This window comes from Octodon degus, unplaced genomic scaffold (assembly GCF_000260255.1).
Source record: "Octodon degus isolate 3935 unplaced genomic scaffold, OctDeg1.0 scaffold00106, whole genome shotgun sequence".
In the NCBI taxonomy this organism is placed as follows: domain Eukaryota; kingdom Metazoa; phylum Chordata; class Mammalia; order Rodentia; family Octodontidae; genus Octodon; species Octodon degus.
The window spans coordinates 4,044,212-4,050,044 of NW_004524682.1; positions in this window are offsets into that span (position 1 = coordinate 4,044,212).

Consider the following 5,833-nt stretch of genomic DNA (forward strand, 5'->3'; position numbering starts at 1 on the left):
TTTAGTATTTGTATGCATTACATATTTTGCTTTTCTGATTTCTTAATATTTTTACATTTTCCTTGCATCCAATTTTCTTTTCGCCTGAAAAATTTTCATGAATATTTGTTTGTAACAAATTCTTGTAACATTCAGTCCCATTTTCTTCTTTTTTGAAGATGATATGTCTTCTTTTTGTTTTATTTTCCTTTTCTTTTGTCTTTGCTTTTGAGCAATTTAATGACATTTGACAAGTATGTTTTCTTTGTATTTCTGCTCCTTGGAGTTGGTTACAATTCTTAGCTTTCTAGATAATGCTGTAATTAGGCCTGGAAGAGTCTCACCAATGTCTTTTCAAGCAATGTCTCTGTTCCTTTTTTCCCCTGAGATTTAAGCTATATGCTTATGTTCAATATTTTTATCCTACATTCATTAATGTTCAGTTTTTTTCTTTCCATTTCTGTTTTTTCCTTATGCTTTGGTTTGAATATATTTGTGTTTATATGTTGACTATTAATTTATTTGCTGCTGTCCATACAGATATTAAGCCTGCCATAGAAGCTTTTAAATGTAAATTCGTATGCATTTCTTCAGCTCTAGAATGCTCCATTGTATTTTATGTCAATTCTAATTATATGTGGTGAAATATTCTATTTTTCTTCCATTCTATCATTTTTCATTGCAAATTATTTTTGCTAATTTTTAAGCCTTTATCCATTTATTACAATGACATTCATATCAGTATTCTTGCATAATCTGATTTACTCTCTTTTTATTTTCAATTATATTTATATGTTTCATTTACTTTTACATTCCGGAACTATAGAGACTGAAATTGTTGCTATTTTCTGTCAGGTGGTATTTGTCATTTCCTCCATTATGGAGATAGATGGATGCAAAACACCTCCGTTCTGTTGGTAACTTAGCTGAATATGAGCTGAATTTCATCTTATGTTAAATTTATTCCTTTCATAATGTAGGGCCAGGTAAAAATTTCTCTGTGTTCATTACAACCTTTCCATTTAGCTGAGATTTATCTCCTAAGAATTGCGAGAAAGCAGAAGTTTCAGCTCTGCTTTCTACCATACACCCCTCATGATAGGATTTCCTGGGACACCCAGAGCTCTGTTAATGTCTCTTTTTTCTAGTAATAGTTTTGGTTTTTCTTAGGTAAAGTTGGATCTTTACCATATACAAAGATTTAGCAAGTGCTTTCAATAAATGAAACTGCTAGTTTCATCTTTCCTAAGAAGAGATATTTTTATCTTGAAAATGGTTGATTTAGTCCTCTTTGCTTCCTATCTGTATTGATGTCTTTAAAAATTGACTTTTAGATTTGTGTATTTTGTTCTGTGTTTATTGATATTGGTTTAAAACAAATCCTTTTCCTTCTTTCACTCAGAAGTTGAAATAGATATTCTAAATTGTTGTTGCTGTTTTTAGTGATCATAGCTCATATGAATACTATGATCAAAAGAATTTAAACATTCTATTTAAACTTTTAAAGACTAATAGTCATAATAGATAGCTCAGCAGATTAAATGCCTGCTTAGGCAGAGGCATGGGCCAGGATTCAATCCCCAATTCAATGTGCTGTGCTGACCCTGCCCCTGGGGCATACTGAGACTTCAGCTGAGGCTGGGCATGGTAGCATGCACCTGTAATCCCAGCACTTGGGAGGCTGAAAACAAGAGAATCTCTATGCGTCCAGTCTGTGTAGTAAGACACTGTAAACCCTGCACTAAACACACACACACACACACACACACACACACACACGGACTAATAGCCGTAATGCATTAACAATGCCTGCTTTACAGTTGAATATGAGGTGTGGTGCACATGCTTTCTTGTCTAATTGTACTATTGATTACAGTGTTCCCAAAGTTATCTAGTTAATGAATGTTCCCAAAAGAAAGATAAAGAAGTAAACAGGCAAGTACAATATAGTTGTCTTGTTCACTGCTGTATGTTCACATCTGTCTTAGTTTCTGTTCTCTCATTGTTGAGACAAAATACCAAACTCCCTAAACTAGGGAAGAAAGGTTTGTTTAACTCACAGTTTGTGGAGACTTCAGTGTATAGTGAGCTGGCTGTAAGGAAAGGTGGCCCAGTACAGGGGCAATAGTTCAGTGGGGTGGAGGACAGTAAAAGCTACAATAATGATGATGAGAAAGCATCTTTCCCTCTTCTGTAATATGCATGGAATGCACCCACATAATCTCTGTGCCTTCCCCTTTTACAGGCTCGGGATGATTACATAGTAGAGACCCTCGCACCCTGCTGAGTCACTTAGTTATCTTTCTAAACTACTCAAGTTGACTAAAGTATAAATCAGAACAATCTACTGCTTTTCAACTTGGCAACCAGACATATTTCTTTGAACCAGTTTCCAGATATGAAGACATGTGTATTCTTATTTCACAAGTTGAACATTATAACGCAGGCTTAATAATCCTTAACAATCAATGTTAAATCTATTAATATTACATTACATAAGAACCATAACCTTTTGCCCCTGCACCTGGCAAATACACACATTTCTTTACACAAAAGTCATTTAGTCCATCAGCAAGAGTTGCCAAAGTTCTAACAGCTTTGGCATTGCTGAAAAATCCAAGTCATAAGTCTCTGAGATGTAAGACAAAGTCTTAGTTGCAAAACCCTATACAAGTGAAAAGTTGGACAGTTTTAACATTCAGTGTCACAAAATAAACATTTTCATTCCAAAAGTTATAAATTGAGATAAAAAGGATTGTGACCAAAGCAAGTCTACACTATAGGAAGACGGACATTAAGTCCTATAGTTCCATGTCGAGCATCTGAAGCAATATGTTGTAAATGGTCACCTCTGTTGCACTTCCAGTGGGTACAGCTCCCACAACTACTCTCTTGGGCCTGCTTGGCTGTCCCCTTACAACTTTCCTTAGCTGATCCACATTCCTCACTTTTCCAAACTTCTGGAGTCTCCACTGAACCTCTAGCTTCATACTCACAGCCTCACACACTGCCTTCTCAGTTGCACACTGTCTGGCCTGCCAGGTCTTCTGAAATCAAAGTTGATGCCTTTTGAACCCCATAACTATTGCATTATGCTTGTACCTAAAACCAGTGCCATGTAGAAGATGCAAAGTTCTGCTGCCAGCTGGAGCAGTCACCATGATTTCCATGTCCTTGGCCATTAGGGGTTGAGTGTCCAGATTGCTGGGCATGGTGAATCTAGCTCTAAGGGAAAAAATAATCTATGCTGCTGCCATCAGCAGTTGCTGGTACCTGTTGCAACTGCTGTAATTCTGGAAGTTTGCACTCTGTGGCTTTCTCCTCCAAGCTAAGTCTCACTTCCTCAGTTTTGAGGCTGCAACAAGTGGAGACTTGATTCTTCTTGTGATGCCCTCAGGCCAGTTTTATATTCTATAGCTCATTCTCAGCAGTTGAGATCTCCATTCCTCTATCTTTATAATTTGTAATTTTAGTGGAGCTTCCTTTCTCTCCAAATTCACATTCTAAATCATCCTTTTGTCTCTTTGCTCTTGATTCTCAACATAAGTCTGGCTAAAAACCAATAGTCATGCCAATGCCTCAATATTAACTGCCTTGAAATTTCTTCTGCCAGGTTACTTAGTATACTGCCCTTATTCTAAGTCTTAGGCAAAGTCTCTGGAAATGACAAAATGCAGACAAATTTTTTGCTAAGCAATAATGTATCATCTAGAGTCCAGCGCTTAATGCAGTCTTTCTTCCCAGCAAAATCCCCCTGAGCCTGTCTTCACCAGCAGGATTTCTGTCAGCCTTCTGGTTTGTCTGAGCTCTGACCAGAATCTCTCATACAGAATAGTCTAAAGTGTTCCTACACATCTCTTACAAGGGACAACTCCTTTCCAAACTCTTCCCAACAGCTCTTGAACCGTAGAGTCACAGCAACAACCCCACTCATGGTACCAAATCCCGTATTAGTCACTTTTCTCTTTTTGCTGAGACAAAATTTGCATCATCTAAAATTAAGGTAGGGAAGGTTTATCTAGCTCACAGTTTGTGGAGGCTTTGGTCCATAATCAGCTGGTTCCAATGCAGGGTGGCGTGGCACAATTGTTCAAGGCAGTAAAGGACTGCAAAAGGAACAAAAGCAGAAAGAAAAGGAACAAAAGCAAAATGTGGGGAGAGAAATCCTCATTTTGTCCCTTACATTGTAAGCAGGACACCCACCTCTGAGAGTAGGTTTATGTAGCATTTAGCACTCACAGCATCTTCATTTTCTCCACTTGCACAAGAGAATGAAGTTTGCAAAGAGAGGACCCTGGCCCACGCTAAATTACTTAGTTAAGGTTTTAGACTTTTCAAGATGACATAATATATATACTATAACAATGTCCTACAACAGTGCTACTTAAATATAGTGCATACTTAAATATATTCACTGAAAAAATTAATTACAAATAAAAGAAGCTCACCTGAAGAATGCTGAGACATTTGCTTAGGACTATGAGTCAGCTGCTTAAAGAATATAACTGTGTGTCATTCCTTTTAGTATTTCCAGTTTGCCATACATGAAGATCAGATGGTTTTGAATGAGTCATTGTATAAATGTGCATTGCAAATCAGGAAATCATAAATATTTTTAGTGTTGCTAAAATAAAATAAAATAATTAGATCCATCTATTCACTCTATGTGTTACTGGTTGTCTGTCTGTCTTGTGTTATGTAGTATACTGAGGGAAACTTAAACTAGTATTAGTATACAAGTTTATACAAGGAGGAAGATTACTATATTTAAATTTTTAAATGAATGTTACATAAATAGTATATTCAAAGTGATAAAATAATCTTACAAAACTAGTCTTTCAGAAGTCATGCAACCCTGAAGTTTAAGATCAAGGCTAATGTCATGTAAGAGACAAATCACGTATTTGTAGACTACCTATTGTTTAGAGATTAGCATTTAAAATGTATTATTTAGGTAGTTTTTAAATTATGAAATTATGATTTGTAACCAATTTGTTTAAGTAAATAATACATAAATCAGTTAGTTACCATTTATTGAATGAGATAAGTGATTTTTATATACTTCCAATGTTTATTTTAGAAAATGGATTTTAGGGTTAAATTTATATCTTTGTATAAAAAAGGAAAACTGATATTTAGAGTTAATTGGTATGTAGTTTAGATTTATGTCTGTTATATTAAAAAAATCTAAATTTTGGTTTAGTGAATTTGGAGTACCTTTAAAAATCCTGTAGACTGGTAATTTAAACAAAAAATAAATTTCTTTGGTTATACTTTTGATGGCTGGGATGCCTAAGATCAAGGTTCTTTGATGATTGTCTTTTGTTCCTGATGGCTACCCCCATGTGATATGGAGGTCAGAGAGAGAGAGACAGAGAGACAGAAAGACAGAGAGACACAGACAGACAGACAGACAAAGACAGAAACAGAGGCAGAGATCATCTTACCAGGCCACAGTCATATCAAATTAGAGCCTTTAGACTTTATTTAACCATTTTTTAAAAAGTATTTAGTACAGGGTCTCACTACACAGATTAGACTAGCAGTGATCCTTCTCTTTTTAACCTTTCAAGTGCTGTGATTACAGGCATGCTTCACCACGCCTAGGCTCAATCACCATTTGAGTGTGCCTTTGGAGCGGGGCCAGCATGGCACAGCAGGGATCAAACCTGGTCTCTGCACTGTGCCTAGGGTGCTTTAGTCTGCTGAGCTATCTGGTCAGCCCTTATTTAACCATTTTTATTTAAGTTTTATTAGTATCTGTTTGCAGTGCTTAATTATTACCATTACCAGTCCATGCAGAAAAAAATATATTTCAATTCTTATTTTTCCATTCCCTCTACTGCTTTTTATT